The 10,440-nt window shown below is 41.0% G+C and overlaps 1 non-coding gene across 1 annotated transcript; it reads right to left on the reverse strand.

Annotated features, from left to right (window-relative positions):
* Window positions 1-7,333: 7,333 nt before the first annotated feature.
* LOC123458887 lies at window positions 7,334-7,523 on the reverse strand. The gene has a single exon (XR_006635837.1). It is a non-coding gene; the product is annotated as a U2 spliceosomal RNA (small nuclear RNA).
* Window positions 7,524-10,440: the final 2,917 nt, after the last annotated feature.

Raw genomic sequence — 10,440 nt, forward strand, 5'->3', positions numbered from 1 at the left:
ATTAGTCCTGATACAACCCCCTTCCAGTTCATTTAGAACACTTCCCCCCTTCTGCTCTCTAGGCTACAAAACATGCTCTGTAAGCGCCTCTTATTTTGCTGTTTGTTGGATGTCCTTGAGGATACCTCACTCTGTCATTGCCAGACCTTTAATTTGGCTATTGGTTTAGAAGCAATAGAAGTTTTACAATGAATCCTTGAGGATAAACAGTGGCCTATAGGAAGTATAGCTCCAGGAACCCCACTTCAGGTCCAACCGGTACAAGAATACTTACCTCCTCAGACAGAAGCAGCTTCTGCTGGTTGAGAGGCAGAATATGGCTTCTGCTGCCCCTGCATCACTGGGGTAGTTATACCAGAACTTACTTGTCAGCATTCTGCTCCTTTCAAACAAATGCTCCAACTTCACATTCAAGACCCTGTACAAACAGCAATGCAGTTTGTATTATGATGAATTTATCTCCTAGAATTTTTAGACTTAAGGTTTAAATTTCTCAAATGTCACTATGAAATTGTGTAGGAGAGAAGGATTTCCTTCAGGGAAGTATTAAAAATTCCTGGTTCCTTCCCAGAAATTGAGCTAAGAATTTAAAGTTTGGGGCTCATAATTTTCTTCCTACGTAAAAGAGCCAACTCACCTTACCTCCCTCCTCACTCCTGCTGCTGCAGGTCATACAGTGCTGCAAACTGACCAGGTGAGCCAGCTGATCAGGAATATTACATGGGAATTGTCACAGTTGTGTAGATATACCACATCTTAGTTATCCATTCTTCTAGTGATGGACATCTGGGTTGATTACAGCTCTTAGCTATTATGAATTGAGCCACTACAAACATGGTTGAGCAAATCTCTCTGGCCTGTGGTTTGAAGATTTTAGGTTAGATGCCCAGTAAGGGAATAACTGGGTCTGTTGGTATCTCTATAGCCAGCTTTTTTAGACTAAAACAATGTATGTTGAACCACCATAGCCTAAAATTAGTCTCAGTGCCTGTAATTTTAACTTTTTGAGGTTTTCTATCTTATAATCTTAAGTCTCAGGCAGGCGTGGTTGTGTATGCCTTTAATCCCAGTACTCAGGAGGCGGAGGTAGGAGGATTACCATGAGTTTTAGGCCACCCTGAGGCTCCATAGAGAATTCCAGGTCAGCCTGAGCTAGATTGAAACCCTACCTTGAGAAACCAAAATAAATAACATAAATGTTAAATCTCTTAATCCAATATCTCTAGCTAAGCATATTAGTCTATTACAAATTTAATTGTGATTAAACTCTCTGGGCCTGGGCAGCAGGACGTAGCCAGCCCTTATGCTAGTAGCCCAGTTCCAATGAAGTTCCCTGTAGTCTTTCTTTCCTCTTAGAAAGCTTATAAGCCAAGCCTTAAAGTTTAATGCTGTCTGTACTTAGAATTTTGAAACTTTTATCTGAATAGTCCATAAAATTTGGCTTACCACTCCAGAAGATACCTTCAGTTATAAGCACCAACTTTATGTCTATTTCTTTAACACAAAGTTTCCAAAAGATTAACATCCACATGGTCAGGTTTATCTCAGCTCATCAGACAACTTTAGGTTCGCTGAGATAAACTTCCAGACTAGGTACAGTTATGGAGGAAGGGATATTTATTGAAGCTTACAGATCCAGGAGAAGTTCCATAATGGCAGAAAAAGCTGGCCTTCCTTCACAGGCCCAAGCAGAGAGAGAGAGAGAAGCACAAGCTTTTAGAAATATAAAGGCTGCAGATGCAGCTTGCTAGGCCCCATTCAGAAATACAAAAGCTGCCTGCGAACCGAAGGTGAAGGGAAAGAGAAAGGGAATGAAGAGATGTCGACAAGTAAGTACAGGTTATAGAAGCAAAGTTTAGTTCACTAAACATGAAGACTCCCTTATAACTCATGAGGGTACGCTCACCTGCACATGTATACTGATTACCTCCTCAACGACTGCCTCTCACAGGGAGCACTAGTCTGCCAGGTTCCCAGAGCCACACGTTAGGCACCAGAATGCCAGGCTCCTTCCTGGTCAGGTAGATAGTGCCGAGGGAAGAACCAGGCCTGCTGGTTCCTCCCTAGGGGTTGAGGGGATGATGAACATTGGAAGACCCAGACCTCTCCTGGCCACCAGAGAAAAACCACACTGAGTCGGGAGTCTTTTTGATGCAGGAACACACAGAAAAAACTCACTTTACTGCTATGAGCAGTGGCCTATATCATGTTGGGGATGAAGGAAGGGATTTTAGGATTGGTGGAGAGGTAAGGACCAATAGTAAATTTGTAACTATTGAAATGGTAATTACAATTGCCAAGCAGAAGTGGCAGGCCAGAAGCCATTAGGCGAATTGCTGAGTCCTAGCTGGCCAGAGACAGGTCGCCAAACTTTTGCTAGGCTCATGAAGTTCCACTAGGCCTCACGCCTGGGCTTTTCAGGGTTCAACAATTAATGAATTGGAAACTAAGAAAACAATTTTAAAAATTGATGAAATGAAGAGCTGGTTCTTTGAAAAAAATAAACAAGATTGACAAATCCCTGGCCAAATTGATCAAGCAAAAATAGAGTGAAGTCTCAAATCAATAAAATCAGAAATGAGAAATAAAAGATCAAAAAAGATATTAATGAAATTGGAAGAATCATCAGGGCATACTTCCAAAACCTCTACTCCACAAAATTAAATAATTGGGAAGAAACAGATGAATTTCTAAACACATACTACCTACCAAAACTAAACTCAGAGCAAACTAATCTCCTAAACAAACCTAACACATCAATGGAGATTGAAAAGGTAATCAAAAACCTCCCCAAAAAGCAAAGTGCAGGACCAGACAGCTTCTCAGCTGAGTTCTATCAAACCTTCATTGAAGAACTGAAACAAATATTTCTCAAACTGTTCCGCATAATCAGAAACCAGGCAGTCCTCCCCAAGGCCTTTTATGAAGTTAGCATCACCCTAATACCTAAACCAGATAGAGGTATAACAAGGAAGTAAAATTACAGGCCTATATCCCTAATGAACTTAAATGCAAAGATCCTGAACAAAATTCTTCCAAACCAAATTCAACAACACATCAAAAGCATTATCCACCTTGACCAAATAGGCTTCATCCCAGGGATTCAGGGATGGTTTAACATGTGGAAATTGGTCAATGTAATATACCACATAAATAAACTGAACCATAAGAACAAAATGATCATCTCAATTGATACAAAGACATTTGACAAAATACAACACCACTTAATGATCAAAACACTGGAACAAAGGGCATGGAGGGTTTATATCTCAACAAAATGAAGGTTATATGTAAAGTTCCTAAAGCCCAAATATTACTTAATGAGGAAAATATTAGGAAATACCCACTGAGATCAGGAGCAAGACATGGGTTCCCATTCTCACCACTGTTCTTCCACATAGTACTAGAAGTACTAGCCCAAGCAATAGTACAGGAGAAATCTAGAAATCTAGAAAAGAAAAATAAAAGGAAAAATCGGAATGGAAGAAGTCACGTTAGCCCTATTTTCAGATGATATGATCCCATATATAATTGGCCAGAAAGTCTCCATCTCAAAACTTTTAAAGGTGATAAATTCCTTCAGCAAAGTGGCAGGATACCAAATCAATGCAGCAAATTCAGTAGCTTTTCTATATGAAAAGGGCAAATATACAGAGAAAGAAATCAATGAGTCTCTCCCATTCTCAATAGCAACAAAAAATTAATTACCTTGAAATAACACTAACCAACAATGTGAAAAATCTATATAATGAAACCATAAAAACAAGAAAGAAATAGAGGAGTACTTGAGAAAATGTGAAGTCCTCCCATGCTAATAGATAGATAGAATTAATATTGCAAAAATGGCAATTCTACCAAAAGCAATATACAGATTTAAGACCAATAAAATACCAGCATCCTTCTTCACAGAGACAAAAATGTTTTCTCAAAATTTATATAGAATGGCAGAAGACCTCAGATATCCAAACATATTCTCAGCAAAAAATCAAAACAAAGAAAAAAATCACTTCTTGTAGTATCACCTCACCTGATCTAAAGCTATATCACAAAGTCATAGTAACAAAGACAGCATGTTATTGGAATAAAAACAGAATCATAGACAAATGAAACAGAATTGAAGACCAAGACCTTAGGTCAAGTAACTATAGCTGCTTGATCTTTGACAAAGGTACTAATAATGTAGACTGGGAAAAGACAGAATCGTCAACAAATAGTGTTGGACAAATTGGATAGCATATATAGAAAACTTAAATTAGAACCACTCATTTTTCCATAGACAAAAATCAAGTCCAAATAGATTAAAGACCTCAATATAAGAACTGAAACTCTTCAAGTATTGGAAGAAAATATAGGAGGCACTCTCCATGATAAAGGACTTGGAAAAGACCTCCTGAACAAAACTCCAGTAGCCCAGATAATTAAACAAGCATCAAAAAATGGGACCTCAGGGCTGGAGAGATGGCTTAGCTGGAACCCTCAAGAGGATCTGAGAGTGAGCACCTGAATTAGAGGGCTCTGGAGAGAGAGAGACAAAACCTAACCTCAAATTTCTCCTGTTTCTCTTTCTTCTTTGGCTTTTTCTTTTTCTTTCTTTCTTTCTTCTCTATGGAGTGTCCCGCCCCTGAGGACTGTTCCTAAAATGGTCCTTCACCCTGCTAAACTAAGTAACTCCCTTCCTTGCGGAGGATTGCTGGCTTTGCCTCCAATCTGGGCTTCTTCGGCTAATTACAGTACAGTTGTCCATACGTCCTTAAAATACTGCTCAGCCACCTTCCTCATCCCCATCCAGCTTTTCCCAATGTTTCCTCTGGGCATTTGGGCCCCACCTTCCCCTAATAATTCCAGTATAGATATGAGATACATTCATCCTTCCTTCAGTACTTTTTTTTTTTAATTAATTTATTTATTTATTTGAGAGCGACAGACACAGAGAGAAAGACAGATAGAGGGAGAGAGAGAATGGGCGCGCCAGGGCTTCCAGCCTCTGCAAACGAACTCCAGACGCGTGCGCCCCCTTGTGCATCTGGCTAACGTGGGACCTGGGGAACCGAGCCTTGAACCGGGGTCCTTAGGCTTCACAGGCAAGCGCTTAACCGCTAAGCCATCTCTCCAGCCCTCCTTCAGTACTTTTAACACAACTGAGCCCAGTGCTCAACGCTGCCTGCATTCTGGAACGGTTTATGTTTGCAGAGGCAGGATGGCCTATGACTTTCTGCCCAGAAATTGCATGGGCCTTTGTGCCCCATCCACCTTAATCCCAGATGTAGATATCATTCCTGGAAGCTAGATTCCCTGGCTGAGGTAGTCCTACAAAGCAGGAGAGGACTAGACCTACTAATGACCGAAAAGGGAGGCATATGTTTGTTTTTACAGGAAAAATGCAGCTTTTATGCCAATAAATCAGAAATCATCCAGGACAAGATTATGAGCCTCCAGGAAGACTTGAGAGGAGGTGACAGGACCTCCAGGACGACCTGCTGCGGACAGGCCTACAAGACTTCTTACCCTACCTCCTCCCTCTACCTGGATCCCCTCCCATCCTTCTCCTTCCCCTCCTCCTTATCCTCACTGTTGGGCCTTGTGTAATTAACAAAATTACACAATTTATTCACCAGCTGCTTGAGGCAATAAACCTTCATCAGGTCAAGATATCACAGGCTGGCAACTCAGCAATTAAGTTCCTCAGATGACCCACTGCCACCTCCCCTGCCCTCCATGTGACCAATGATGGGTAAGATCCCCAGAGGGGGACAACCTAAGACAGGCCATGGAGTGGCTTCTCAGCGAGCTAAACACCTGGTACTCAATGATGGGTAAGATCCCCAGAGGGGACAACCTAAGACAGGGGCCACAGTAACTCTTACAAAAACAAAAGGGGGAGATGTTGGGCTCTGAAAGGCCCAGGCGTGAGGCCTAGTGGAAATTCCTGAGCCTAGCTAAAGTTTGGTGACCTGTCTCTGGCCAGCTATGACTCAGCAAGACACCTAATGGCTTTTGGCCTGCTACCTCCGAGTGGCAATTGTAATTACCATTTCAATAGTTAAAGTTTACTATTGGCACTTACCTCTTTCCCCATCCTAAAATCCCTGCCTTCATTCCCAACATGATATAATGATATAAGCAACTGCTCAGAGCAATAAAGTGAGTTGTTTCTGCGAGTTCCTGCATTGAAAAGACTCCCGACTCAGTGTGGTTTTTCTCCGGTGGCCAGGAGAGGTTTGGGTCTTCCAACGCTCATCATCCTTCTTAACTCCTAGGGAGGAACCAACAGGTCTGGTCCTTCCCTCAGCACTACCTGACTGGGAAGGAGCCCCACAGGAATTGAACAAGGACGCGAGAGGAAATTAACCTGAATGAGAGAAGGCAAACAGACACAAGAAGGAGACCATGCTAGATGTTTGTCAAGGCCTCAGAGTCTTTATTTTTTACACAGTGGTTATATAGGGGGAGGAAAAGTGTGGGAATAAGATGGCTGATGTGATTTAGGGGCTTTGGAATTGTCAGGAAACCTAGAGGGGATGTAATTAGGTGTTCATCTAATCTTGCTTCAATGGCTTAACATCCTGACTGCACCAGGCTTCACATCCTGACCATAAACTGGCCTTTTGCAAAAGATAAAATTCTGTAAGCAGTCTAGAAAAAGCATTACTTGACAACCAATGATTTTGGCTTAAACTTGATAGCTATTGATTTTTATGTACCACAGAAATTTTTATAAACATAAAACAATTTTATGTTTTATCCATGACTTAAATTTGATAAAACTTAAGTGAGATATTACAACATATTTTAGCCTGAAAATTAATTTTTTGTTTCTTAAAGTTTGTAAGCAGTTTAAAAACCTTTAACTTTAGGCATGGTATTTAGGTTTAGCCTGAAAATTTCTTTTTTCTTTTCTTTTTTTTTTTTAATCCACACACCTTTATTTATATACTTTAACATTCTGATCTAAGTACCACTCAAAAGGAATTTTTAAGAAGTAATCATTGAAAAATTCCTTCCTAGTTCCTTTAATCAATTCATTTCACCCCATCATTTATTATATATATATATATATTTTTTTTTAATTAATTAATTTATTTATTTATTTATTTGAGAGCGACAGACACAGAGAGAAAGACAGATAGAGGGAGAGAGAGAGAATGGGCGCGCCAGGGCCTCCAGCCTCTGCAAACGAACTCCAGACGCATGCGCCCCCTTGTGCATCTGGCTAACGTGGGACCTGGGGAACCGAGCCTCGAACCGGTGTCCTTAGGCTTCACAGGCAAGCGCTTAACTGCTAAGCCATCTCTCCAACCCTATTATATATTTTTTTGTTGTTGTTGTTCCTCCAAGGGGCTGCACTGTTCCTAGAGGTACTACAATACCAGGTCAATGCATGGAGTGGATGGAGCAATTCCTATTCCAACTCCAAGCTCCAAAACTCCATTTAATATATTGTCCTCAGATAGAGGACGTATCAGATATTAAACTGATAAGAACAGATACTACACTTGATCTTAGCCAAAAGGCCGATAAGCGATTAATTATCTTTCTTATAAGACTATTTAAAAAATTACACCAAATTGATTAATCCTATTACTAACAAGAAAGTAGTCTTAATATAATTTTATGTCATTAGTACCAATAACACACTTGGAAATGATTTTATTAGAAGTATCTAAGGCAAATTGTGTTGTTATCTTGAGGCAGGCTGGCTTATAAGTCAGATCAGTTGCCTCCTCCTTTTAAGTAACAGGACATTACAATATATTCTAAAATATCTGACAAATTAGAAGTTACCTCTTTTGAAGAAGTTTTGTTGTTTTTAATAATCCTCTATGTAAGGTGAACTTGACCTAGAACACATATCTGGCAAATTCACTCCTGCAAAAGACATTTAACATTTCCTTTTTAATTTCTATGCTTAGATTTTTGATTTCCTTGAAATGGTTCTCTAGAAGAGAAAGGAATGTCACCTGTGTCCATCTCATCTCTTTAGTTACAAAAAGTCACAAACATGACATGACTAGCAAGCACAATGAACACACATAAACACATACACACACACATATAAAAAGAACATATCCTCCTGATAAAATCAAAAAGAATTTGAAGCAATCTCAATTCCTTGTGTTTTTAAAATATCTTTTACTATGGCAATTAGCTCCTTTTTACTCTTTGTTAAATCTTTTTTATTTTTTTCTTAACCCATGTTCCTTGTGTCGTGAGAGAAGTTTTAAGCCCTCCAACAATTTATGCTAACTTAGGGTCTGTCCCATGATAGAAAAGGAAAGAGGAGAAACAGCAAGACCAAAGGGCAATGTTCCTGGTCAGAGAACCAGCACGGGGGATTCCCGATAGGCTTGACGTGAGCCTGACCACAATTTTAAGAACTGGCAGCTGCTCTAAGAGCATTTACTGGCTGTTGCGCACCCAGTTTTGTTTATAGGGAGAGAGGCTAGATAGGAGGGCTTTGCCAACTCCCGAACAGGCTGTTGGAATTCGCACAGGGAACTAGGGGCCTTCAGCCAATGCCAGAGGGTAGCCCTGGCCAAGAGGCTTCAGTTGCCTGTCGCTATTTTTCAATTCCTTGCGATGGCACCAACTGAAAGTAAAAGGAGGAAAAGAAGTGCAAAAAGAAACCCCACAGTTCTTGTGCCTTGCCAATCTGACTAAATAGTCTTTACTTAAGTAGTTTGCCTAAAATTTGTTGCTTACCTTAACAGATCAGTATTACAGGTGGGTTTTCTGTGTCGATCTTGGTGCAGGTCTGTATTACAGGTGAGGATTGCCTGCAGTGACCTCTATGCAGACCTTCACTCACCCACTGGTGCGGTGGCAGTCCAATGGCTGGGATGGCCATCCACTTGGCTGACGTTCAGGTCACACTTTGTACCTTGAGACCCACATTCAGACGCCACTTGCTCCGGCCTGCGGGGAATTGAACAACGATGTGAGGGGAAATTAACCTGAATGAGAGAAGGCAAACAGACACAAGAAGGAGATGATGCTAGATGTTTGTCAAGGCCTCAGAGTCCTTATTTTTTTTACACAGTGGTTATATAGGGGGAAGAAAAGTGGGGCAGTAAGCTGGCTGACATGATTTAGGGCTTTGGAATTGTCATGAAACCTAAAAGGGATGTAATTAGGTGTTCATCTAACCTTGCTTCAATGGCTTAACATCCTGACTGCACCAGGCTTCACATCCTGACCATAAACTGGCCTTTTGCAAAAGATAAGATTCTGTACGAAGTCTGCTGACTGACGTTCCAGAAGTATCTAACAGAAAGCTGAATGGACCAGCTTTCTTAGTAATGAGTCAGCTGATGAGCAGGCCCAGGCAAAATGGAGAGGCTTTTGCTCTACAGCTCCCAACACCTTGGTGCTGCTCTGTAATTCTATGTACCAGGATATGGTTTATATCCATGATGAGCTGTTGATCAGAGATACACTTTATTACTCACCAGAGGTTAATGGTGAGACCTTACTGCTGATGACACCAAACACTGTTGGCATGGACCATGGAGACACTTGGCTGGAATGAGGAGGAGAGCCAGTTCCCAATTAGCCCATCTAGTGCTGGAAGGCACTACATGAGCTACCAGGGAAAAGTGGTCAACATCTGCCCAAGCAACTCAAAGACTAAGCTACTCAGAGGCAAACAACCTTATATGATGCGCACACAAGTGCAAGAGTGGCACAGAGCCATAGTGGGTAACCAACTGCCCTTGGATTGGCTAATAGATCAGCTCAGTGGAAAGGAAACAATATCTGGAACTGGGTAACAAGTCAGAATCATATCCAGATAATAACTCTTCATTCCATTGTCAAGCTCCCAGTAATCTTGGATTATAAGAGGCTCTAAACCCTTTTAATTCTCTCTAAATTAATAGTGGTTATCCCTTTTAACCAGTGCTGACTTCATTCTCCATTGGAGAATATGCTTCTCTTTTTCAGATAGAGTAAGACCTGAATAGATAAATGACCCAGTGAACTACACTCCAGCCCCAGCTGAATCCACAAAGGAATTGGGGAAATGAGCAAGAATGCTGCTTTCTTAGTGAATCTGTTATTAGCACCGGAGTGATGGAGAAAGATAATGAGGGCACTCTATACCTACTAAACCAGAGATCTGGAGGCTCCTAAGTCCCCATTACTGAATTAGACTTAAAATGCTACCAGCATGGCTCAGAGAATTTTGCAGAAGAAGGGGCAGGAAGATTGTTAAAGCCACAAGTTGGGACATTTGTTACAGAGATACTGCCTCCCCTCCCCTCCATAATGCCTAAGCCACAATCCTCATGTGGATTACCTGCATCCCCAATGAAGAAGGCCTCTTCAGAAAAGGGACAGGGAAGAGGGAGAGGATGGTGTCAACATATGTTGTTCACATTCAAAATATGTCCATATCTAATTAAAAAAACATGAAAGAAAAAAAAAACAACTGAAGTTTACAGG

The sequence above is a fragment of the Jaculus jaculus genome, chromosome 2, assembly GCF_020740685.1.
Source record: "Jaculus jaculus isolate mJacJac1 chromosome 2, mJacJac1.mat.Y.cur, whole genome shotgun sequence".
In the NCBI taxonomy this organism is placed as follows: domain Eukaryota; kingdom Metazoa; phylum Chordata; class Mammalia; order Rodentia; family Dipodidae; genus Jaculus; species Jaculus jaculus.